General features: G+C 38.2%; 1 protein-coding gene and 1 pseudogene across 2 annotated transcripts in view; one reads left to right on the top strand and one right to left on the bottom strand.

Annotated features, from left to right (window-relative positions):
- The window catches only part of ZFAND3 (zinc finger AN1-type containing 3), a 314683-nt gene that overhangs the window by 25628 nt on the left and 261654 nt on the right, over positions 1 to 27401 (top strand). The window lies entirely within an intron of this gene.
- On the bottom strand, positions 1107 to 8589 carry LOC309608253 (elongation factor 1-alpha 1 pseudogene; annotated as a pseudogene). Its single transcript has one exon. The product of its transcript is annotated as an elongation factor 1-alpha 1 pseudogene (transcript).

Here is a 27401-nt window from a genome sequence, read left to right on the forward strand (position 1 = left end):
GAACCAACTTTTAATTTCATTTATAGTTTTTCTCTTTTTTTATAGCATTACTTTCTGCTCAGCTTTATTATTTCGTTTCTTCTGCTTTCTTTACGTTTAATTTGCTCTTTTTCTCATGTTTTAAGGTGGAAGATTAGTTTGATTTGAGATTTCTTCTTTTTTGATATAGGCATAGACAGGTATAAATTTCCCTCTAGGCACTCCGTTAACTGCATCCTGTAAATTTTGGTATATTGTTTTCATCTCAGTATTTTCTTATTTCTTTTTGTTTCAGTCTTTTTTTTTTTTAAGGTAGTAGCTCAAATATACATTAATACTGGAAGCAGTAACAGTTGCTACCATTTACAGGATGACTGTCACTTTATATGTATTATTTTCCTAATCCTCATAGGAATTGTGTGGTTGTGAAATAGTGGTTTCCTGTTTTACAGATAAGGAAATTGAAGCTTAGTCAGTTTTCCAAGATTTTGCATAGCAAATCAGTGGCTTGACTCTTTAGAGCTTGTATTCCTCTCACTATGCTACACTTCCACTCTAAGCTACTTGGTAAGTAGTGGTAATTCCTTTATGTAGAAGATTAAATGCAAGTAGCTGGACTGCATTTAATATTTGTCACATTCTATTCACATATAGCATGCCATCTTTACTTCCATTTAAACATTTGAAATTTAGACTTTCCCTCCCAAATGTTACAAGGACTTTGGCTGGGCTTGGCTTTTAAATGTGTGTTTTGTGGGAGCCCTGCTGAGTCAAAAAAGAGCTTTAAATGGTATTTTGTATTCAGATTCTGATATGAAAGATAACTTATGTCCACAATTTGTTAACTCTTGTTTTAGGTGGGCCATTGCTGTGTTGAAGAGCAAGGGTTTAAATATTTTCATCTTTATTTTTAATTTTTTTTGTACAGTTGAATTGCTTGTGGGACAAAGAAGAGCCTTTGTCGATCCTTGGAAAAATTGGCCAAGGGAATTAGTATGCATTTCCTGCCTCTTACTAGATTTCTGTTATTATAGGGTTGTATAAAGGATACATTTTTGTATCTTTTGTAATTTATAATGGTGCTGAGCACATTATAACTAATCAGTAAATAACGAATGATGAAGGCCTTGGGATAAACTTTAATTGGCCCCTTTTTCTTTTTGTTTCTTTTGTCCACAGGGTATGTGGTGATTATAAACTTTGAGACTAGAATTTTAGGCTTAAACTAAAATTTTTAAAAGAAAGTTTATTTTTTCCTCTTCAATCACTATTTTAAAAAAAAGGAGAGGGAGAGAAAATTTTTTTTTTTTTTTTGAGAGGGAGAGAAATTGTACTCTTAAGTATGTCTCAGTTTTCTGCAGATGACCCTGTCTTCAAGTATGGTACTGTTTCCCATTTGAATGAGTAATCTTTTTTTATTTTGCAGATTATATTCATTATGGGTTATTATAAGGTATTGGGTATAATTCCCTGTGCTATATAGTAAATCCTTATTGGTTATCTATTTTAAGTATAAAATATCTGTTAATCCCATATTCCTAATTTGTCCTTCCCCTCTGCCTCCCCTTGGTAACGTAAGTTTGTTTTCTGTCTGAGCCTGTTTCTGTTTTGTATATTGATTCATTTGTATTATTTTTTAGATTCCACATATATGATATCATATTTATTTGTCTTTCTCTGACTTATTCTCTAGGTTCATTCATGTTGCTATAAATGGCAATTTTTTTTATGGCTGAGTAATGTTCCATTACATATATACATATATATTTTATATATATTTATAATATATATATGTGTGTATGTATATATATATATATGTATATATATATATATATATATATATATATATATATATATATATATCACATCTTCTTAAGCCAATCTTCTGTTGATGGGCACTTGGGTTGCTTCCATGTCTTGGCAGCTATAAATAGTGCTGCTATGAACATTGGGGTGCATGGATTTTTTCGAATTAAAGTTTTCATTTTTTCCCACTGTATAGCGAGGATTGGAATTGCTGGATCATACAGTAGTTGTACTTTTATTTTATTTTTTAAAATTTATTTTAATTAATTTATTTTTGGCTGCATTGGGTCATCGTTGCTGTGCGTGGGCTTTCTCTAGTTGCAGTAAGTGGGGGCTGCTCTTTGTTGCGGTGCGCGGGCTTCTTATTGCGGTAGCTTCTGTTGCAGAGCATGGGCTCTAGGTGCATGGGCTTCAGTAGTTGTGGCTCGCAGGCTCTAGAACGCAGCCTCAGTAGTTGTGGCACCCGGGTTCAGTTGCTCTGCGGCATGTGGGATCTTCCCGGACCAGGGCTCGGACCCATGTCCCCTGCATTGGCAGGCAGATTCTTAACACTGTGCCACCAGGGAAGTCCCTACTTTTAGTTTTTTAAGGAACCTCCATACTGTTTTCCACAGTGGGTACACCAATTTACATTCCCACCAACAGTGTACGAGGGTTCCTTTTTCTCCACATCCTCTGCAGCATTTATTGTTTGTAGACTTTTTGATGATAGCCTGAAATGAATAATCTTAAAGTTATGCTGAATCTGGTGAGTAGCTGTAGGGATTAGGAGAAATTTATTTTCAAAACCACGATGAGGTCGTGATATAAAGCCTTAGGTGCTGCTGCTGATCTTCATGGGGAATCTGTTTGAAATGGACAAGATAATTTACTTGGTGATAGCTGCTTGAATTAGGGCCTTTTTAATTGTTTAGTAGTGTTGTGAACCTTGGATTTGCAGGAGGTATTTAGTAGCACTCCTAGAATAATGCCAGTAAGCCATTAAACTCTACAATGTCTGTCTCCCCTATTACTTTGTGTACTTGAATGTGGGTGAGACCAAAAGACCTGTTGTAAATGGGGGATAGTAGTTCTTGACTCATAGAGATATCTGTGAGTTAACACTAATCACTGTGGGTCAGGTGTTTGTACTGGAAAGTTCTCTTAAGTGACCTTATTCCTTTATGGTAATAACCTGTTTAAATAATTCTTTCCTTATTTGTCCAGCAACACAGGTGGTTTTGAGAGGTTGTTAGTAACATCATGGAATCATAATAATATATAACACTTGTGTAGAACTTTATTTTTAAAATGCTTTCATGTATGTTATCTTATTTATCCTCACAAGCCTGTTTTGGGCAGGACAGATATCGGAATTTTACAGGTGAGAAAACCAACTGTCTGTTTCAGGCATGGTTACCTTCACAGGGTTGGTGTTGTGTTTTTTTTTTTTTTTCCTTTAAATTACAAATTTACACTTACTTTTTAAAAAAAACTAATCAATTTATTTCTGGCTGCGTTGGGTCTTTGTTGCTGCGCGCGGGCTTTCTTTAGTTGCGGCGAGTGCAGCTACTCTTCATTGAGGTGCGCAGGCTTCTCATTGTGGTGGCTTCTCTTGTTGCGGAGCATGGGCTCTAGGTGCGTCGGCTTCAGTAGTTGCAGCACATGGGCTCAGTAGTTGTGGCTTGCGGGCTCTAGAGCACAGGCTGAGTAGTTGTGGCACACAGGCTTAGTTGCTCTGCGGCATGTGGGATCTTCCTGGACCAGGGATCGAACCCGTGTCCCCTGCATTGGCAGGCGTATTCTCAACCACTACGCCCACAGGGAAGTCTTGGCGTCTGTTTTTGAGACATTGCTGTCTATGGCCTGGTCCTTTGCTTCCCAAACTAGAAACTTATATTGAAGGTTTCCTAAGACTTTTGGGGAGGTAATTATGCTAACCAGACTTGTAAGAGACCAGTTGATTAGAAAAACCAGAGATGAGAGGAAGATTAATTACATTAATAAAGCACGGAACCAATTGATTAAAAGCTTTTTAGGCTGTACTTCATCTGTGACTATAATGCTTTTATATGTTTGCCTCAGTCCAGAGCATCCCTTTTGTGAATTCAGGATACTTGAGGAACAGTAATTGGTTAGAAGGTTGTTGGATGATAGAAGAATCAGCACAGAGGGAACTGGATGGTCTTGAGTAAATATTTTACTCCAGTAATGAAGGTGGGTAATGATAGTCCCTATTCCAAAGAAGAGGCTCCAAATGAGCCTTACATTCTTTGAGTAATAGCTTAATGGAAAGAGACTGTTTTTCTAGTATCTAATTTTCTTTTTTTCCCTAACATTTTATCATGAAATAATTATTTATCATGAAAAACAAAAATTAAAGACTTGTACACAAATTGTACACCTGTTTACCTACCACCCAGATTCTGTAATATTTTGCTTTATTTGCTTTCTACTCCGCTGTCTTATTTTTTTATTTTCCAAGTAAATTGCAGACATCGGTACGTTTACTCCCAAATATTTCAACATGCATATTATTAACTTTTTAACTTTTTAAAAAATTTGAAGTACATTTTTGAGTGGAAAACAGAAAAACCTTAAGTATACTGTTTGATGAGTTTTGACACATGTACTTATCTGTGTAACCCAAACCTCTATCAAGATGTACATCATACTGTATATACTGTATTTATTATATTGTACTCGCACTGTGAAAAGTTCCCTCATGTTTCTTTCCAGTCATTCTGCTCCCTGTTCTTCCCTCCCTGGGAAAAATTTTTTTCCTACTGTAGATCAGTTTTGCCTGATTTGGAAGTCATGTAAATAGAATCAGGGTATGCATGTACTCTTTGTAAGGCTTCCTTGACTCAGTGTAATGTTTTTGATATTCATCAGTCTTGGGTATATCAGTAGTTTGTTCCTTTTTATTGTGTATTTTTTAATAGTTTCTATTGTGTGAATATACCACTATTTTGTTTCTCTGTTCTCCTGTTTTACAGATATCCTAATTTGCTTTTTAAATTATAAGTACAAGAGTCACTTATCAACAAGCATTCTTACCTGACATCAGGAAATGGGCTAGAATTGATTGTAATTTTCTTAGGTAACTTTGTATTCCAGCCTTGTTTTTTCTAGTTGCCTTGATTTGATTTTAGATACGGTTTGTGAGATACCCTAGCCCTTTGTGCACCCCAGTTGCAAAACCATCTGATCCATTATGTGTTGATTTCTACTAGGGGATGATTTTTTTAAAATCTTAGTGCCTTTAGCCCACTGTCTACTGACTGTTAAGGTGATTTGCTTTTTAAACAAAAGTGTGCCTGTCCTCACTTGTGGTCCAGTTTTGTCAAGTCCTGCCTGTATCCCTGAAGCCAAAGGCAACACTGAGAGCTAATATGAGAGTTTTGTTTTGGGAACTTTGTGGTCCACTGTATTCTTGTTCAGAGACCATGTTTGCCTAATGACTTGACATTTGAGCCTGTTTTGCAGTTACTTGGCATTTTTCTCATTAAAAAAACCTTTAATATATCCAACAATCGTTGGTAAACGAGACCTCTTTTCCTTTTCTTCTCTGGATCAGACATCCCATGTTTCTTTAACACAAAGCTCTGATAATTTTTCTACCATCAGTATGGATCCTTGTAGTTTCTTAAAACAAAACAAAACAAAAAAAAGATTGGAACATATCCCAAAAGTTAATAGATGTCTAACTAATGCTGGGTGTAATAAGATTATCTCTTAACTTTGCACGTGTTATACTACTTTAAAAATAACACTACATGATTCCCTCTCCTCAATCTCTTGCTCTTCAAGTTGCTCTGTATTATTAATATATTTAGCATGGGTGATCCTTTGGTCATTTTTGACTAATCTTTTTTTTTAACATCTAAATTTGATAAACCGTACTTATATTATTCTTTGTTTATCAAGTTTTTATAGAACTCATTTATCAGTTCATATTTCATCTTGATTTGTGTATTGTGTGTTTTCCTCTGAGAGAAACTAAATTGGAATATTAGGGTTTAGTAAGTGGAATAACTTGAATCTGAGATCATAAGACTCTAATAAATGATGTTTTGGAAGAAATATTGCTAGTTGGAACTTGCTGAACCTTTGTTTCTATCCTTTTAGGGAATCTGCTGATAAACTGAGGGTTGGGAAGGGCGCTTGCAAGTGCTTATAGCTAACAGTGAGTCCTCAACGCTTAATGATACGTCAGAGAAGAACCTAACAAAACCTGTGATAATTTCAAAAACTTGTAAATTTTCTTGTGGTTATTTACTTTCCACCTTGGTTCTTTACTTGACATTAATAACCAGAAGCAGAGCAAAATGTTCTGAATTTCATCTTTCCTTTATCTGTTTCCTGATGGAATTTCTTAGGAGCAAGGAATCGGTCTAAAGAGAATAGGTTAGAGATGTGGATAGTTTATGAAAACTTAAAGATATTCAGGGGAGGAACTATTTTCGTTTTTTTTCAGCCCCTCATCTTTCTGGTTTGACTTTTTGCCAATCTTTTTCATATGCATCCAGCCGTGTTGCTAATTTTTTTGGGTTTGGGAGTATGGCAGAGGCCTCAAGAGGAGAACACCATGGGAAATGGTTTGCAAGGAGGCCTAGCACAGAGTTGCTGGAGGCATGGGGGGAAGTTCTGAAACTGTTCTCTTTTTACCTAGTACCTGTCAAAGCTTGAAAGAAGGAAGTCAAAGCAGTTTCCACTTTCACAGTCCTCCTCCCTTTGCTGGGCACTGTGCTAACTGGAAGTGCCATACTGTGCAGGAGAATGTGGCTGGTGGGATGAGAAAGAGAAATAAGTTAGAGCCCAGGGTCTACTCATTGTTAAAAATAGGTATCTGTTTGGGGGCTGATACCATCTTTCATTCTGTGAAAGCATAGCTAAGAATGGCATTTGCCATCATCTTAGTGCACCAAAAAGGCATTTAAAAGTTGTTAGGACTACAATGATTTTTTTTCAAAGGAAATATCTTTTTAAAAATTTAAAAGTATTACATGCTTATTTTAAGCAATTCAGAGTTGTATATAGCATAAAATGAAAGTTGTTTCTTACCCACTTCCTTTTTTTATTTTTCTCATTAAACTTTTTTAATGGGTCTCAAATTCTGTGACAGAGTTTTGGTCAAGTTGTTTCCATTAAAAAGTACTGATTTTAAAAACTAATAAAACTGCCACGGACAAAACAAGTGGTCCACAAAACATTCTCCTTTCCTTCTGAAGGTTTTACGATGCATTGTTATCATTAACCAGTCTCTTGCTATTAAACTTAAATGGCCAATTGAGACAAACAGTTCTGAGACCGTTCTTCTACCACTGATTAAGACTGGGGTGGCAGGTATTGGGGATAATATTCATTTAGCCTTCTGAGCTTTCTGGGCAGACTTGGTGACCTTGCCAGCTCCAGCTGCCTTCTTGTCCACTGCTTTGATGACACCCACAGCAACCGTCTGTCTCATGTCACGAACAGCAAAATGGCCCAGAGGAGGATAGTCAGAGAAGCTCTCAACACACATGGGTTTGCCAGGAACCATATCAACGATGACAGCATCACCAGATTTCAAGAATTTGGGGCCATCTTCCAGCTTTTTCCCAGAACGACGATCAGTCTTCTCCTTCAGCTCAGCAAACTTGCAAGCAATGTGAGCTGTGTGATAATCCAGCACAGGTGCACATCCGCCACTTATTTGGCCTGGGTGGTTCAAGATAATCACCTGAGCTGTGAAGCCAGCTGCTTCCATCGGTCGGTCATTTTTGCTGTCACCAGCTGCATTGCCACGATTAACATCTTTGACAGACATGTTCTTGACATTGAAGCCCACATTGTCCCCACGAAGGGCTTCACTCAAAGATTCATGGTGCATTTCGAAAGACTTCACTTCAGTTGTCACGTTGACTGGAGCAAAGGTGAGCACCATGCCAGGTCTGAGAACACCAGTCTCCACTCGACTCACAGGGACAGTGCCAGTGCCAGTACCACCAATTTTGTAGACGTCCTGGAGGGGCAGAGGCAAGGGCTTGTCAGTTGGGCAAGTTGGTGGCAGGATGCAATCCAGAGTTTCATGCATTGTGGTTCCGCTGGCATTGCCATCTTTACGGGTGACTTTCCATCCCTTGAACCACGGCATGTTAGCACTTGGCTCCAGCATGTTGTCACCATTCCAGCCAGAAATTGGCACAAATGCTATTGTGTCGGGGTTGTAGCCAATTTTCTTAATGTAGGTGCTGACTTCCTTAACAGTTCGTCGTATCTCTTCTGGCTGTAGGGTGGCTCAGTGGAATCCATTTTGTTAACAATTAGTTTCACACCCAGAGTGTAGGCCAGAAGGGCATGCTCACGGGTCTGCCCATTCTTGGAAATACCTGCTTCAGATTCACCAACACCAGCAGCAACAGTCAGGACAGCACAGTCAGCCTGGGATGTGCCTGTAATCATATTTTTGATGAAGTCTCTGTGTCCTGGGGCATCAGTGATGTTCACATAGTACTTGCTGGTCTCGAATTTCCATAGGGAGATATCAGTGGTGATATCACACTCGCGTTCAGCTTTCAGTTTGTCCAAGACCCAGGCATACTTGAAGGAGCCCTTTCCCATCTCGGCAGCCTCCTTCTCGAACTTTTCAGTGGTTCTCTTGTCGATCCCACCACATTTGTAGATCAGATGGCCAGTAGTGGTAGACTTCCCGGAATCTACGTGTCCAATGACAACGATGTTGATGTGGGTCTTCTCCTTTCCCATTTTTGCTTAGGTTTAGCGGTGGTTTTCACGACACCTGTGTCCTGGCGGCAAACCCGTTGTGAAAAAGGCCCCACTTCCTTTTTAAATACTACTTTCCGGAGATGACTACTTCCTGGTATCTAACCTTCCAGACCAGAGGGTTTTCTTTGGTGTAAAGAATCAATGCATCACTTGGGTATACTCAAGGAGTTTGATTTTTATAACCTTTCAGAGGAACTTGACTGATGTTAGGTCATTTTGCATTTCTTAGGAGGAATTAGGACACTTTGGTTGTCTTTTTTATGCTCTGAGAGTTGACAGCATATTGTTAGAAACCTGTCCAATACGTTGTAACTTCTGAGTTTTTGTTTCCTTTTATAAGTGAAACAGTATTTTGGTTGTGGTGTGGTGAAAGCCCTGAAAGCTGGAGCTGAGACGTGGTGGCTGTTCCAGTTACCTGGTGCTTCTTAGCAAACTACTCTAAAATTTAGGGCCTTAAAAAAGCAATTTATTATTATTTCTCACAGTTGACAGGCTCATCTGGAAACTGGTGTAGCATCACTTCTTCCATCTTGTAATGGTCAAAGCAGTTACCTGCCCAGATTCAAGGGGGCAGGAGTGGGGATGGGGATTGGACTGCATCTCTCAATCAGAGGCCTAGCAGAGAGTTGGGGGCCATTTTTAATCTTCTACTGGTGGCGTGGCTGATGCAGTGGCAGTCTTGAGAGGGAGAGGTAATAATTACAGAACACCCTTCTTATTACTCATTAGTCTTCTGGGTTAAAATTTACCATGCTTAGGCACAGTTCCAAGGTAAATTAATTTTGTTGTTGGTGGTAAAGGGGTAGAAAACATGAATAAAATTTGTTTACAGGAAAGGTTTTTAATGATGTAAGTAAGAAAACAAACTCTAGAGGAAGAACGTAAGATTTCCTAGTCCCCACTCCCCTCGAGGAAACGTATGTAACTTACTCTTTTAAGAATTGCTGTATTGCTTTTTCTTACTGAGAACGGTGATAACTTGCAGAATTTAAGAAAATGGTTTTTGAAGCAGGTTGATATATTGCATGCATCATCAAGGGAGACAGGTATGCCAGTCCCCACTTCCTCAGAGACTTGCTAGGCCAGACATCCCTTTTCTGTAACTCAGTCCTCTCTAAATGTATCTTCTTTTTTTTTTTTTTTTAATAGGATCTTTTTTTTTTTTAAATCTTCACTTTTTTTTTTTAAAGGAATTCCTTTATTTTTATTTATTTCTTTATTTATTTTTGGCTGTGTTGGGTCTTCGTTTTTTTTTCTGTGCGAGGGCTTTCTCTAGTTGCGGCAGGCGGAGGCCACTCTTCATCGCGGTGCGTGGGCCTCTCACTATCGCGGCCTCTCTTGTTGCGCAGCGCAAGCTCCAGACGCGCAGGCTCAGTAGTTGTGGCTCACGGGCCTAGTTGCTCCGTGGCATGTGGGATCTTCCCAGACCAGGGCTCGAACCCGTGTCCCCTGCATTGGCAGGCAGATTCTCAACCACTGCGCCACCAGGGAAGCCCTAAACGTATCTTCTTAGACATTGTAAAGTGCTTTGGGAAATGATGATGAAGTGGGTTGAAGCTAGCATGGTTCATAATTTTTCCAACTCTGGCTTAAAATGAGCCCCCTTGCTTATCCTTCAAGATGCTTACTTTTTAGAGACTTAATGGGAAGGTTTTTCTTTTCCTGGTTGGATTTTAAAAATGAAATTCTCCTTTTGTAATTTGTTTTAGAACTTGAACTGCCCTGTATTCTGGGGTGTGTGGAGTGTTCTCTTACCCCTCTGTATCTGTGCTTTTGCAGTTCCCTCTGTTACAGTATCTCTCGCATCATATACCGAGGCCCTTATTAACTACCTGTGAAACTTTTTCTCATTCCACAGTATTCATGTTCGTTTTCATTTGTTCCTCTTACAGCACTGACTTATCACGTGTACGTGTTTGCGTTCATTCTAAACTGTTTGAGTGCTGAGACCATCTCAGTCATCTTTATTGCTTATTGCTTATGCTTTGCCTAAATTTTATGTGTTGAATGAGATGTACTACTAGGTGCACAGTATTCCACTAAACCTGAGGCTGAGCAGAAACTAACACTGGAGTGTTATAAAAAGGTAGAAGATGATAATATGAAGAAAGTTACTGAGCACCTAATAATGGCAACTGATATTTCTATAGCACTATACAAACTGTTCTGCCTAAGTTTAATTGTATACTTTTGACTTCTCTTGAAGGGTTGCAGATATTTCCTCTCCTTAACAGATGAGTAAAGAGAGTATGGAACTTGCTCAAGCTCACTTATCTAGAAAGAGGTGGAGCTAGAACTCAAATCTAGTTACTTAATTGTCTGAGACAATCCTGTAATTTATGTTTGTGATTTTTATTCAGGTAGGTTCTGCTTTAAGAAGAAACAGGATCTGAAGATACAAAATGGATTGAAAGATGATAATTGAATTCTGGGCTTTACTAAAAGAATTTCTTTATTATTTCTAGCAATATGTTAACCAGAGATTTAATTTACAACAGTTTGGTTTCTGTTATCCATCGGCAATATACTGGATGTGAAAGTTCCTTTTTATATTTTGAGACTTTAAGAAGAGTAACTTTTAACTTGTGTAAAGTTATTTGCCCAAGTTAACAAGTGCTAACAAAATCTTATCAGTTAGCTTCATACTAGACAGAGTATTACTCTATTAGACAATCAGAGCACTATAGACACGGAAAAAATGATTTGAGTGACTATTTCTCAATTCTCTGTAGTATGGTGTGTAATTAGTATCATTCTGCGTGCATAAGAGAGAAGTTAATCTATTAATACAAAGGATGGCTTAGGGAGTAGGTTGACAAACTACTGCTCAGAGCTAAATCTAGCCAAAGAACTAAGAAATTTTTTATAAGAATCGCTTTATGTTTTAAAATCATTGCAGAAGAGAATAATTCTGTGAATATTGTATGAAATTCAAACTTCAGTGTCCGTAAAGTTTCATTGGAACAGTTACCTCATTCATTTACTTAACTGTTGGCAGCTGCTTTCAAGCTCCAATGGCAGAATTGAATAGTGACAGAGACCATGTGGTCTGAAAAGCCTAAAATATTTACAGAAAAGGTTTGCCAACCTGTGCCTTAGGGCATTAGTGCTTAATTTTGTCCTGTGGAACCTCAGTTGAGAAAGGCTAAGCTTACCAATGAAGACACCTGTTCAATTGCTGCGGTATTTAAGAGTATTTGTATGTAAGAGGAGCACTATATGTATCACAACTGTTTTGAGAATTTGATCCTTTCTTTGCTCTGGAACGATGTTCTTTTGTCACTTGGCTTTGACAGTTGCAGCCTGGATTGGGCACCCAAGTTTTATTTTGTTCTAACGTCCTGAGTTTGACTAATTCATTGTATCTGACGCTTTGAAAAGCACTTTTGTTTTAATGACTTACATTGAGATTTGCTTTTGAGAAGTGACTAATTGGCAGTTCCAAACTGGACAGATTGAGGCCAGGTAAAGCCTGTAGGTGCCTGTCAGGCAGCAGTGAAGTTAAAAATCACCTGCTGTCAACACTAGGGAATTTTACTGTCATTTTCATTTTTGAAAAAATGAAGGATCATTAGATTCCTGGAGTTGCAGCACTAAATGGGGAAACTGGGTAGTTTGCCTCTGTGGAATGTTCCTTTTGTTTCTGTAGCCTAATCATGAATTACTCTCTGCTAACCTCTTTCTGGCTTTGGTTAAAAATCATTTTTCTGGTAAATTTGTTAATTAGGAAATACAGAAATAGAACTGCTTGAGTTGTCATAACTTAAACTAGCCATGGAACTTTTAAACGGAAGAGGGAGCCAATGAAGACTTGTTTGAAAAAACAGGGGAGGGATGTTTTTGCTGCCTTAGCGCTGGTAGTTTTGTGTTACATGAAGCTGAAGACAATTATAGGTGGGGATAAGGACTGTTGAGGAGAAAGCTGTCGACTTCCTCCTTTCAACTTCTGTTTTGTATGGAACTTTTATAACTTTGATCTAGTTTTGACAAGTGAGGTTCTTTGACATCCTGTTTTCCTGTAGAAGTTGATCTTTAAACAAAAAATCAACTCCAGGGTTTGACAGAAGTCTTAAAGCATATCAGCGAATAGTGTTTTATTATTTGGGTAATTAAAATAAATTGCCTTGCAGGTTGAAGGAATTAGCTCAGATTCTACATTCCTACTGCCCTTTAGCAGTAGCAGCAGATGGCCAGAAAGTTGGAGTGAAGATGGTGGGAAAGGTGGGGAGTATAGATCCATCACATCCTAGAGCCAGAGCTGTCCTTTTAGAGTTGCTTTGTGCTAGTTCTCTCTCTTTTTTTTTTTTGGTCTGCCTTCCCCTACCCCTTCTTTGGGGAAGGGGGATGGTAAGTAATTTATAAACACTTATCTTCCCCAAATGATTTGCCTCATCTAATAATTGATGCTTGTGCCATCAGTATTTTGATTTTGTTTAAAACTTCATCATATTTAAGATGAAATAGAGTTGTGGTAATAGCAGGAAAATGTCCTGAAGGATAGCCAGTGGACTTATAACTTGATATAAGTGCCTTGTGGGAGGGATTATGATGGTCCCAAGGAAAGAGTGAGTGAGACTTTCTGGGTCCTGCTACCCTCCCCCCTCCTTTCCCATAGTCTCATCTAGATGTGGTCTCTTTCTCTGCCAAATCCCTTCCTCTCTGCTCCCTTCTGCTCCTCTGTGCTGCTGCCACTACTGCCTGCTGCAGGTGAAGTGGCTGTGTTGTGTCTAATTAGCAAGTTGAGCAATGGATCATGAGAGAGAACATTGCATTCACCCTGCGCACAGCCTTGGCAGGTTTACTACTTCAGTAGGGGCTTCCTTTTAGCCCTTGAGTATCTTATCAAAAACGGAAGATAGATAAGAATAAAACATAGGTGATTGAAACATAACCAGTGATAGTTGTGCATAAGTATTAACAGAAGCAAGATGGTTTTCTTTCAGTCGAAGCTCTTTGGAGCCAGTCAGGAGAGGCTTTTTGGAAGAGGTGAGCTTTTCTGAGGAAGGATAGACTGAGATTAATAAAGAGATTAAAAAAACAAAACAAAACTGGGATGAGGAGTGGGAGTGGGGGGTCAGTCAATTAACACATACTCTACTGTTCATTTTGTGCCTGACATGGTTCTAAGCACTGGGGATACAAGTCCCTGCCTTCATGTAGCCTGCGTGAGGGTGAAGCATCTTATGGGTGATAGAGTTAACTTAATGCGGTAGAGGGCATAAGTGGGGGTTTGGTGGGAAATAGAGAGGTGGAATAACCCCCCCCTTAAAAAAAGACCATGGTTAGTAATTTAAATATGATTTATGAGACAATTGGAAGGTAGTCTCATTAGGAGGCCTCTGAGGGACTATAATATATATATTTTTTAACATCTTTATTAGAGTATAATTGCTTTACAGTGGTGTGTTAGTTTCTGCTTTATAACAAAGTGAATCAGTTATACATATACATATGTCCCCATATCTCTTCCCTCTTGCATCTCCCTCCCTCCCACGCTCCCTATCCCACCCCTCTAGGTGGTCACAAAGCACCGAGCTGATCTCCCTGTGCTATGCGGCTGCTTCCCACTAGCTATCTATTTTACGTTTGCTAGTGTATATATGTCCATGCCACTCTCTCACTTTGTCCCAGCTTACCCTTACCCTCCCCATATCCTCAAGTCCATTCTCTAGTAGTCTGCGTCTTTATTCTCATCTTGCCCCTAGGTTCTTCTGACCTTTTTTTTTTTTTTTTTTAGATTCCATATATATGTGTTAGCATACGGTATTTGTTTTTCTCTTTCTGACTTACTTCACTCTGTATGACAATCTCTAGGTCCATCCACCTCACTACAAATAACTCAGTTTCGTTCCTTTTTATGGCTGAGTAATATTCCATTGTATATATGTGCCACATCTTCTTTATCCATTCATCTGTTGATGGACATATAATGTTATTAATACAGTATTTGAGAAAGAAGAATCCTTCTGTGACATACAGAGAATTGGAGTTCAGGGGTTTGACAGTAGAGACAGCCCCCTGTCCCTGGGCCCCCAAAAGTTTCATTTAGTTTTGTTTTATTCTTTTGCCTTTTTGGGAGTAGATTTCTGCTGTCAATATTCAGAGTATCAACAGGGATAGGGAAGAGGGTAGAATTCTGCTTCTGAGAGCTCTCAGAATTTAGTCTGGCCACTCTTATTTTTGAAGGTTGTGTCCCTGATCCGTCAGCTACAGCAGAGTTTAAAGGTATAAATTATTTCCATGGTGTGGTGGAACCTTAAGGTACAAATTACATACAGATCAGGTAAATCATTAGATACATAGACTTTTTCACTCCTCATTGAGACAGAGGTCAAAGTCTTTATTTATTAACTTCCTAGGTTCTTGAAAAAGCATGGCAGTTTTCTATTTTGGCCTCAGAGCCTGTACAAGGTCAAATCACAGTTCCTTACAGCTGCAATTTCCTTGACCCTGTTATTAAATTCTCAATTTTGCCCCTTGAAATTCCTTCACTTTTTCTTTTGGACAGGGTATGTTTCTTAGCTTCTTCTTCTCAAAGCAGTGTTCTAGCTCTCTCTAAGTCCCCATGTACTAGCTCCAAATAAATGACTTTGGCCATCTTGTGTGTACCCTGCCCCCACTCCCCATGCACATTGCCTAATTAAGATTCTTTGGTTACAAGAAACAATTCCATTAACAGTAGTTTAGTAAGGGGTAAAGTTTATTTTAAGGCCATTCACTCATTCATTCAACAAACATTTATTGATCAGGCATTCTGTGTCAGGCACTATTCTAGGTATTCAAGGATACAGGGAAATCTCATATTAATCCAAGCGCAAGCTCCATGGTATACTTAATAAACCGGGATTTAAGGAGGCTCAGAGGATCTTAATAATAGGCAAGCGTTAGGGTGTATCACAATCACCTGATCGCTAGGCCCTATTCCTAGAATAGGGCCAAATCATTTGCATTTCCCACAAGTTCCCTTGCTTGTGATGTGGATGCTGATGCTGCTCCGCTGGGGACCACACTTGGAAAACTTTAGTAAAAGCTCCTTTGAGGGATTATCTGATTGATTCACCTCTGACGACATATGGATGTTTTCTGATTTCCTTTTGCTATCGGGGTGTCTGGTATCCGTCCTTCATCTAAACAGGAATTTTTCTGGTGGGCAGTTACTCTTGAAGGGCATGATGGTAGATACAGGCCATGAAACATGTCCAGTGAAACATGTAACCAACTCTGGTGGGTTGTGTGTTGTACTCATCTAGTTTTCTGTATTTTGAGTTCTCTTCCTTTCTTCCTACCCACGCTTTCTTATTCTTTGTAAAACTTCTAATTTTCTTTACAAAGTCTGAGTCAGCTTTGGAGGTTCTTTTGGGAGGGAGAGAGTATGATGTTCCAACTTTCTACAACCCTTTTCTCTCTTGAGGCTTAATACAAAGAGGAAAACACATTTACCTCAGTGATTCTCCCTTTTGTCCAGATGAGTCAGACCTTCACAGCCAGGAGGATTTTTTTGGGGGGGGAGGAAGGGGGGTGTAGTGGGGTGAATTATTTTTTTAACTTTTTGGAAAAAGTTGGAGGCTTATGAGGCTATTGAAGTATGTAGTGCAGATTTGAAGTAGGACTGGGGTAGTAGCAAGTAGAGTAGACAAGGTAGAGTAGAATAAACACACAGAGATGAAAAATATGTTAATGGAAAAGAAACTTTCAGAATTAATATCCTTATTGTAGTTTTCCTAAAACATGCTGTAAAGAATGTCAAGGCAGAGGTGAAACACAGTGGTAAAATAAAACAACCAGTACAGTGAAACAGAAATGTCCAGGAAGAAGCTGTTGGTGGCTTGAATGTGAATTATTTTAGGGTGATTGGAAAGATTTGTGATAGGGAAATGAAGGTACCCCATGAAGCTTGTACTTAGTGGTAGTTTTGCCAGGAACAAAAAAAAAAAAGAGGAATAGTCATTTCTTATACTAGACTGGTTCTTTCCAAAGTGCTTTTACTGTGTTATTTAATCTTCACAAATAAATTGGATGTGTGTTATTTTTCTTCACTGAGGGTGAAATTTAGTAGAAATTTAACTTGACTTGCTTAAATAAAGCCTAGGTTACTGAGTTCACGAGGCTAGACCTTAAAACCCAAATCTCGCTCATTATCTTTTTCCTTGGAAATGAGGTTCTTTTACTGTTTTCCCAGTCTTAGTTATATCTACGTAGCCGGAAGCCAGTGTCATCTTTGACCCTTTATATCCCCTCCGTTTTCCACCCGTAGTTCACCAAATTGGTCTTCCAGCTATATTTTATATTTTTCTCCCCCTCCTTGCCATCACTGCCACCCTAGGTCAGGCAGCCTCTGCCTTCTGCTTGGCCTGTTATGTCTAAATGGAGCTTCTTACTGGGTTCTAGTCTTTTCTCTCATTCATTCATTTATGATCTTTGGAAAACAGACCTGTTTATGTTATTTACCCACCAAAAGAACAGGATGAGTGCTTACTCTTTGAGATAAAATTCAAACTCCTTGGCCTGACTCCAGACTATACTGTTTTACCTAATTACCCAGTTTTATCCACATATACTTTCTTCGAACCACATAAAACTGTTGTTGTTCCTTACTTATTAATATTCTCTGAAGATCTCAAAGTCCTATAATACAGTTATGAATGGATTTCACAATGACCCTGAATCTTAGAGTTAAAATTTTCGTTGATATTCTTGTTTAAGAAGGCAAGGTCGTATATAAAAATAAAAATATCTTTCCAAGAGAGTTAAAATTAGAAAAAAAAAAATACTTGGTACTTACAAGGATAGATTTTCAGCTATTAGGAAAAATTGGTTTCTTAGAATACTCAGGTGCTCGGGGACCTGACCAGTTAGTGTTTTAGCGTAGTCGCACATTTCCTGTTTTGGTTCCTTTCGTAGCTTAGTATATTTTTTGCTTTGTTTGGGGCTTTTTGGTTAAAGATTGACTCTTTAAAGCAGGTTGAATTTGTCCCCTGGAGGACATGTGACAGTGTCCGGAGATATTTTTAGTTGTTATCACTTAGTGGAGAGAGGTGTTAATGACATCAAGTGGGTAGAGGCCAAGGATGCTGCTAAACATCCTACAATATGTAGGACATTCTCCAAAACAAAGGATTACCTGGAAGTGGTCCAGTTTTTGGTCTGTTCAATTCTGTACTGTACTGTTTGCTTGAAGTCTTTTTTTTCTACTTGGTCCCATATATCTCCAGATCAAAACCATGTTCCTTTCCTTTTTTAACCCAGTGTGGTATCTTTATCACCTCATGCACCTGTCTTGCTTTTTCTAAACTCCTTGCCTTCTCATTTTCTCTCTTCCTGGAATGTCTTTCTGCCTCCTACTCATACACAGTTGACCCTTGAACAACACGGGTTTGAATTGCTCAGGTCTGCTTATATGCAGATTTTTTTCAGTAGTAAATACTACAGTACTACATAAGCTCCGGTTGGTTGAATCTCCGGATGCGGATGGCTGACTGTAAATCATACGGAGATTTTCAACTGCACGTAGAGTCAGTGCCCCTGACCCCACATAGTTCAGGGGTCGTTTGTATTTATAATGTCTCTTAAGACATAATTTTTGTGTTCCCTTAGCATTTGGTGTTAATTTAAACTGAATCATAGTTCTTTAATTTCACATGTTCTTTGTGTACTGCATTTTCTAAACTTTTAAGTTTCTCAGAGGGTGTCCACTCTCTGCTTTTAATCTTTTCTTCACTGTAGATGTCTTTGATGGTTTTAGTACTTTTCGAAACCTGGTGGGCTTAGAAAGAATAATATAAAAGAAGAGTTGTGAGAAGTTGATTGTGCCTGGTTCCCTTGTAGGTCAGTAATGTCTGTTTTGATGTGGCCTGAATATTTCACTTCATTTTATATGACCAGAAATGCCCCAGCTTAGAATTAAGGGGTTCAGTGTGAGTTGGTTCATTCATATTACTCTATATTTCATACCTAAATGTGATCACTTACATTGGTAGGATAGTTGGGAAAAGAGGACTGGGTAAGATTGCATCATGGGAGACCAGGTTTGGATGGAGTTCCATAATAGGTGGGCACAAGGGTCAACATGAGAGCAGGGGGGCACAAACTAGAGGGCAGTCAAAAGATAGCAAAGCAAGCTGCCTATTTAAGAAAATTGCCAAGGGATATTCCTGAGCTTCAAAAAAGAAGCTGGATTTTTAAAAACTTCTTTTTCTTTCTGTTGTATGGCTTGACCCTGGATTTTGAAACCTAGGTCAATAATCCTGTTACTAGAATTCAGGAATAATATGGCTAAATAATCTTTCTGGCTTAATCTGGGAACTTCAACCATACTTACAACATTGCTTTTTAAGGGAAAATGACTTCTGAGGTCCAAACAATTGAATTATAAATAGATTGTACTCTAGAAGGGAACTTCTGATATATAAAATTTACTTATATAATATGGTTTAGTAGATGTGTTTTGTTTCCAAGTCTTTGCTTGTGAGCAATGTAATATGTAAGAAGTAGGAAGAAAATACTAAAACCTCTAAGAATCTATTTTATTAGGCACTTGGATAAATAAGTAGATTGCATAAAAATTCCTGACTGCCAAAATAAATTATTGAGGGAAAACACTAATCTTACAACATCTGTTTTTTCTGATTACAAAAGTAATGTATGTTCAGGATAGAAAACTCAAACACACAGAAATACGGTTTTTATGGTTCTTTGCCATTTATAGTGTTCTAACCCACTGTAAGTCCACCAGATAGAAATCAACAGACAAAATATTTTTCTGAATGTGCCATCTTTAGGGAGACATAAATTCAGGTAAAAAGCGCATATATTGATTTAATTTAAAAATGTCATGGAGGGACATATTAGGGCATGATTATAAAATCTCAGGTCCCTGTACTCCTTAGAGGTTCTTGGAGGTGGTAATGGAGGTCCCTAGGTTGTTTTAATGCATTTTAAAGCCTAAACAAATGTGAAAAGTGACTAAAACTTTCACTGAATATTTTCTATTTGTGAAGCAGTGTTCAAAGAATATTACATGTATTGTCTCCTTTCAGCCTTAACAACTCTGTGAGATAGGTATTAGTAATACCTATATTTTATAGATGACGACACAGACTTAGATCTAAGTTACTCGCCCAAGATCAGTCAGGATTGTAACGGAAGAGTTTGACTCCAGAACTCTCTCTTAACTACTATATTAATGAGACTACATAGGCTAAAATGTCAAGCTTAAATTAAAAAAAAATTTTTATTTCTTATTTCTCTTTTTCTTTTATGAGGACTGGACTGGCCTAAAATTGTATCACTTAATTATGGTTGTGCTGATCAGAAGCTTCTGCAGTTCTACATATTTTGGTCTAAAAAAGCCAAAGCCAATAAATTAGTAATAAGAGCATTTTAGAAGGCAAGCTATTAGAAGTTTGAGGTTCACAAGAGAAATATAATAGTTCTTTGGTGAGGCATTCAGGATCTTGCTGGATCGTGATATAAATGCTCATTGAATCTCCTTTCCAATTTCTGGTGATCTTCTCTAATATCAACCGTCTAAAATCCTGCTTTCTGGAAGATTGCACTGAGGGAATTACTTTGGATTCTGTGACAGTTGAATTTTATGTCCATAATTTAATTCAAGTGTTGATTAAAAATTTTTTTTTTCAGTCATACTAATTCTTTGATAGCGATTTGAACCTAATGAAAGAGGAAAGGAATTTGGTTTTGATATTAGGAATTTTTTCTTAACCAGAGATACTTGCTTCAAAGGTTAAAATTTGAAGAGAGGAAAGAGCAAGTACCCTGTCTGATTTTTGTTAGTCAGATGAAAAGCATTACCTTTTCTTTCTTTCTTTCCTTTTTTTTTTTTTTCGGGGTGGCAGGCTGCAGTGACTTAATGCATTTAAAATCTGGGTTGCGTTTTAAAGTGGGAGAGCATAAGTAAAACTATGTATTAAGAATATACACACTTAATGTACTTTGTAATGATTGCTGCCTCATTCTGAGGAATAAATACGAAGAATTTTCTTTCTGGATAGAAACTTTGTAAAATAAAGACATTGTTCGTAATCATGCATAATACTGCATTCTACTCTTCTTGAACTCCGGCATCGCACACGAGGATGATCTGTAACCCACTGTCTTTATTCTGCTCTCCCTCTTTTAGACCTAGCCGTTCCTTGTTATCTTTGGTATTGGTTTTGTTTCTTCTCTATTCTTATTTTCTGTGAGCTCATCTGTATGGCTTCTTGTAGGAGCATTCTTCTTGGATTCACGTTACTCTCCTTTCTAAGCACCTAATATTCCTCTTCTAGCTATGCCAGATACCTGCTTCTTTCAGTATTTAACATATTTAGCTTTTTCTGACTGCTTCAGATAACACTCAAAACACTACCTATGCAGTGAAGCAAATACCACCTGCTGACTTTCACTTTCCCTTATCTCCCTGTCCTTTTAGTCAGGGTACCCTTCATCTCCACAGGCATACTGTTCGTACTCACCTTAGGTCGTCTGTTAAGTTCTAAATTCCTTAGAGCACATGCTGATTTTGTTCTCTTGATATTTTGCATTATGTTGCTGCCTAATACCTTTGTGCTTTGTAAATAATGATACATATATCTCATTTGTTTATATGCAATAATTTTGTAAGGATATATTTTATAATGTTAATTAACATAGTAAATACTGCACCTAAAATGCAATCCATGGTTATAACTGTCCTTTTTACATTTTTGTGTAGCTGTATTAGAAAATCCAGAATGATGGAATACTAAAAATATCCCATATTCAAATATCCTTCGAAATAATCTTATTAGGATAAGTATTATATTCATTAACAAAATTGTTCACTTGTTGAGGTTAAAACAGTCTTGGATTTTGTGGAAACATATAAAAAAATAGACATGATATAGACTTTAGTTTATTCGCCTTGTATTGGGGAGACAAATGCTTTTTACTAGTGGATCTGAAGAACATCGTTCTGTGGAAACAATTATAAATAAATATACCAGTCAAACCATATGGGAATAAAGGTCTCTATTAAAAAAAAATTGAGGCCCAGCAAATTTCAAATAATGTTTAAGATGAGTCAATTTCTGTGTTATTGGAGGTTGGACTGAATCTCAAGAGTTGATTGAAATGATGTGTGATTTATAGAAAAAACTAAATGGAGGGGGTCACAGAATAAAGTAGTAATTTAATGTCATTTGGATCAGTTGGAGAAGTCTTCTTGAAGGAGGTGATTGTCAAGCAGCTCAGGCTTACTTTATGGATTATTGTGATGAGAGAGAATTTTAGGTAATTGGAAGGAATTGCAGCTTTACCCGCCTCTCCTGCCAGAGGAGCACAAAGGTGTGTGTGAAGGCTTGGCTCTTCAGTGACCAAGTCCATGGGTGTGATGACTGGAACATGTTGTGTCTAGAGAAGTAGATCAGTTGTATTAGACTTTTCTGGATTGTGCAGAAGAGATACCTTCAGGATTGGGACTGTGCAGTAGCATAGGATATTATTTGCTTGTTAACTGTGTATTCACTCAGGGTCCTAATCCTTTTCAGGCTAGAATATGGAGTAGGCCTCATGGACAGCTTAGAATCACTTGGAGCACTGCCTGATCTCTAGTGACTGCATGCTCTGTGCCCTAATTTTATGGGAGGGTCTGAATATATTTGTCACCATTCTCTGTGCAGTTACCCTCTTTGGACCAAGTTGGACCCTAGCTGTTCAGTTAATCCATGGCTGTCTTAGGCTGGTGCACCAATCCCTGCTTCAGTCTGACACAACTGCAATAGCTGGGTCAACTTCACTGATACACAGGCAACTTTATGCCAGAAGAACCTCTGGGGGCATTTTCTCTGGGGGGGGGGGTAGGATCGTAAATTTTAGGTGGTTTGCAGCAGATACTGAGGACCTTCGAGACTTCTCACCAGAATGCCAAGATGTGGTGGGAAGAGGTAGACTTGAAATGCACAAAGGTTTGAATAAGATTTAAAACAAAACAAACTAGCATTTGAATAGATTGTGGGGTATTATATGGCTTTGAAATCTGTCCTTCTTGAGGTTTTAGGCTCATGAAAGACAATGGCTTCTGACGGTGGAGGGTAGTTTTTTCTTAAAAATTTTTAATTTGCAAATATATAACAAAAGCCTATATTCCCATCTAGATGACTAAAAAGCAGGGCATTGATTATAAAACACATCCTGTTACATATTTGTATTTGTTGATTTGAACTTGAATGGCATATATTGTTGTCCAACTTTTCTCACACTGTGAAACCTATTTGTTAAACTAGGTAAAGAAAAGGTATAAAAGGTTAAGCTGTTGTTTTAGAACAGTCCTTTATGCAGTGCTTTGAAGACCAATATGTTTACTCCGCGAGGAGCTATTAATGCTTAATCGGCTCTTTTGTGTTTACAGTTCTCTGCTGCAAACATTATTTTTGAGTTTTCCAGTAACTGCACTGTCATTTCTTTGGACTGGAAGAACTAGAAAGAATAGATATGCTACCAGAGCCAGCATTGGGCATGTCACATTGACTTTTATACATGTATCTTCTATTATGATTATGATTATTTTTATGTACCTTTTTACCAACCTGTCCCTATTTCCCCCAGTCCCAAGCCCTTGGCAACCACCTTTCTACTTTCTGATTTTGACTTTTTTTTTCGGATTCCACACGTAAGTGATACTATGCAGTATTCAGCTTTCTCTGTCTGGCTTATTTCACTTGGAATAATGCTGTCAGGGTTCATCAGTGTTGTTGCAAATGGCAGAATTTCCTTCTTATGGCTGAATAATATTCCATTGTATATATATACCACATGATCTTTTTCCATTCATTCCTTGTTGCACACTTAGGTTGTTTCCATATCTTGGCTGTTGTGAATAATGCTGTAGTGAACATGGGAGTGCAGATATTTCTTTGATACCCTATATTCATTTCCTTTGGATATATACCCAGAAGTGGAATTGCTGGAATGTACAGTAGTTCAATTTTTAATTTTTTGAGGAACCTCTATACTGTTTCCTATTATGGCTGCACCAGCAGTGCACAAGCATTTGCTTTTCTGCACGTCCTCACCAACACTTAGTCTCTTGTCTTTTTTTTTTTTAATACCCCTACCTCCTCCCCTCAAAAGTCAGTTTTAAAAGGTTACATAATCCAAGGTATTTAAGATATAGTTCCAGCAGAAAAACACAAGCTCTGCAGCAAGAGTTGTGCTGTCTCAAGATAATCAGGTTTCACAGTTCAGGCAATTCAAAATTAACTCACTATCGCCCCCAAACTGAATAAGAACTGTTCACTGGCAATTTAGAGAATCCAAAGAAGTCAAGTGGAAACAAAAACATTTTGTAGGTTTGCATGTACCTCTATCAGCTAGATAATGAAAATGACTCCTGCAAAGTTAAGACAGCCGCACACATAAGGCAGCAGTGGTTGTGACACGCAGACCGAGTTGCTTAGTAATGTCAGGGTCGGTTTTTTCTTACACTTCTGCTTAAAATATGAGCTCCCTCTTCTTCCAAATAATTTTTACTAAAACCTAAAATAAGAATAAACCACATAAGGACTAAAATTCTATTGAGATGACCATGATTTAAACAAAAGTCACTGGAGGTTAAAGGAGAAGGCACTAAAGATAGAACAACTTGGTGCCTGCTTCTATTTACCCACTGCCTTTCAGACCCTTGGTATACCACCATGTTAACAAGGAACTGATTTCAAACCACAGTCTGTATAGATCAATTTTTATGTAACACTATTTTTAAAAGCTAAAAAATGTTCACCTTTGTCCCTGATGCTCCTTTCAGATCACAACAAAAGTAAAAACGTAAAAGGTTTCCCCTAGGCCCAGATATCACATGTCCCTTAGGAGCTATCTCATCAAGCAGGCAGGGAACAAATTTATTTACTTTCTTCCTTATCCATTGACTAAACATTAAAAAAAATTACTTCCCAACTGGTGTCTTATAATGCAATGTGCTGGAAATGTAAACACTGGCCTTTCTGTTCAGGCTTTTATACTTTGGGAGCAGCAGGTTCACTCCTGATGTCTTTGACATCATTGGATCTGCCCATCAAATAGAATTCTTTGTTGGGAACAAGACTGACGAAATGAGCAAGGCGGTTGGACATAGCATAAAAAGCTGAAATTGCAGCTGTATCCCAGGCATCATCTTGGTTGAAGCCATGCACCTCGAACTTTTTGAAATGGTCATCTGTTATGTCATCAGCTCGGGAAATAGCAAGTGCAAATTCCAGCATTGCCTTTTCCCGGGCAGGGAGGTCAGACTTTCTCCAGTTCACACAGACCCATGTTCACTGTGTCTTTATCCTCAGTTCATTTCTCTGGGAAGAATTAGCATGACCTCTGACACCCAAAAGGCCTGACTTTGGATGAAACAAGGAGAGAGAGTAACCTGTTGCCTGGGAATCGAGACCCATTTCACAACCAGTCTTGGAGGGAAAGAGTTGAGGGAGGCAGATCCAGAATGGGAGCACTGACAGGCCCAGGCTTGGGGCCGGCTGGTCAGAGAGCACTGGGTTCTTTGAGAAGACCCTGTACCAGGCACTGTGAACAACCACGCTATATGAGCACCTGTTGGCCAGACTGGTTACCATAACGATGAGTTCCTTGTCAGCTTGGCAGAGCTGGCCTGTTTCCTTGTTACAGATGGCACTGTAGCCAGCAAAGAATGCTCTGAATTCCAGTGGCCGGTGAGACAACACTTTAAAATACATTTGGTAAAAATCCTGTCATCAGCCGCACGACGCCAAGGCGGCAAAGCATTGACGTGGAAGCACACGGCGTGAAGGCCAGGTGTGCCCCTCTCCCATCTTTTGATAATAACTATTCTAACAGGCATGAGGTGATACTGCATTGTGGGGTTTTTTTTTAAATGTTTTTTTTTTTTAATTTTAAAAATGAATGAATTTATTGAGTATTCTCTCTTGGAAAACTCTAATAAGTCAATGTATATGATATGTTGGCAGATAAACTGGGAAATTGTGGTTTGGTTTCTTAATTTTATTTATTTATTTATTTATTTTTATTCTTTTGAAATCTCAGTATTTATTTATTTTTTAAAATCCGTCATCAATTTTATACACATCAGTGTATACATGTCAATCCCAATTGCCCAATTTAGCACACCACCATCCCCACCCCACCGTGGTTTTCCTCCCTTGGTGTCCATACATTTCTTCTCTACATCTGTGTCTCAACTTCTGCCCTGCAAACCGGTTCATCTGTATCATTTTTCTAGGTTCCACATACATGCGTTAATATACGATATTTGTTTTTCTCTTTCTGACTTACTTCACTCTGTATGACAGTCTCTAGATCCATCCACGTCTCAACAAATGACTCAATTTCGTTCCTTTTTATGGCTGAGTAATATTGCATTGTATATATGTACCACAACTTCTTTATCCATTCGTCTGTCAATGGGCATTTAGGTTGCTTCCATGACCTGGCTATTGTAAATAGTGCTGCAATGAACATTGGCGTGCATGTATCTTTTTGAATTATGGTTTTCTCTGGGTATATGCCCAGTAGTGGGATTGCTGGGTCATATGGTAATTCTATTTTTAGTTTTTTAAGGAACCTCCATATTGTTCTCCATAGTGGCTGTATCAATTTACATTCCCACCAACAGTGCAAGAGGGTTCCCTTTTCTCCACACCCTCTCCAGCATTTGTTGTTTGTAGATTTTCTGATGATGCCCATTCTAACTGGTGTGAGGTGATACCTCATTGTAGTTTTGATTTGCATTTCTCTAATAATTAGTGATGTTGAGCATCTTTTCATGTGCTTCTTGGCCATCTGTATGTCTTCTTTGGAGAAATGTCTATTTAGGTCTTCTGCCCATTTTTGGATTGGGTTGTTTGTTTCTTTAATATTGAGCTGCATGAGCTGTTTATATATTTTGGAGATTAATCTGTTGTCCGTTGATTCGTTTGCAAATATTCTCTCCCATTCGGAGGGTCGTCTTTTCGTCTTGTTTATGGTTTCCTTTGCTGTGCAAAAGCTTTGAAGTTTCATTCGGTCCCATTTGTTTATTTTTGTTTTTATTTCCATTACTCTAGGAGGTGGATCAAAAAAGATCTTGCTGTGATTTATGTCAAAGAGTGTTCTTCCTGTGTTTTCCTCTAAGAGTTTTATAGTGTCTGGTCTTATATTTAGGTCTCTAATCCATTTTGAATTTATTTTTGTGTAGGGTGTTAGGGAGTATTCTAATTTCATTCTTTTACATGTAGCTGCCCAGTTTTCCCAGCACCACTTATTGAAGAGACTGTCTTTTCTCCATTGTATATCTTTGCCTCCTTTGTCATAGATTAGTTGACCATAGGTGCATGGGTTTATCTCTGGGCTTTCTATCTTGTTCCATTGATCTATGTTTCTATTTTTGTGCCAGTACCATATTGTCTTGATTACTGTAGCTTTGTAGTATAGTCTGAAGTCAGGGAGTCTGATTCTTTCAGCTCCGTTTTTTTCCCTCAAGACTGCTTTGGCTATTCGGGGTCTTTTGTGTCTCCATACAAATTTTAAGATTTATTGTTCTAGTTCTGTAAAAAATGCCATTGATAATTTGATAGGGATTGCATTGAATCTGTAGATTGCTTTGGGTAGTATAGTCATTTTCACAATATTGATTCTTCCAATCCAAGAACATGGTATATCTCTCCATCTGTTGATATCATCTTTAATTTCTTTCATCAGTGTCTTATAGTTTTCTGCATACAGGTCTTTTGTCTCCCTAGGTAGGTTTATTCCTAGGTATTTTATTCTTTTTGTTGCAATGGTAAATGGGAGTGTTTCCTTAATTTCTCTTTCAGATTTTTCATCATTAGTGTATAGGAATGCAGGAGATTCCTGTGCCTTAATTTTGTATC

The sequence above is a fragment of the Balaenoptera borealis genome, assembly GCF_965194805.1.
Source record: "Balaenoptera borealis genome assembly, chromosome: 12".
Taxonomy (NCBI): domain Eukaryota; kingdom Metazoa; phylum Chordata; class Mammalia; order Artiodactyla; family Balaenopteridae; genus Balaenoptera; species Balaenoptera borealis.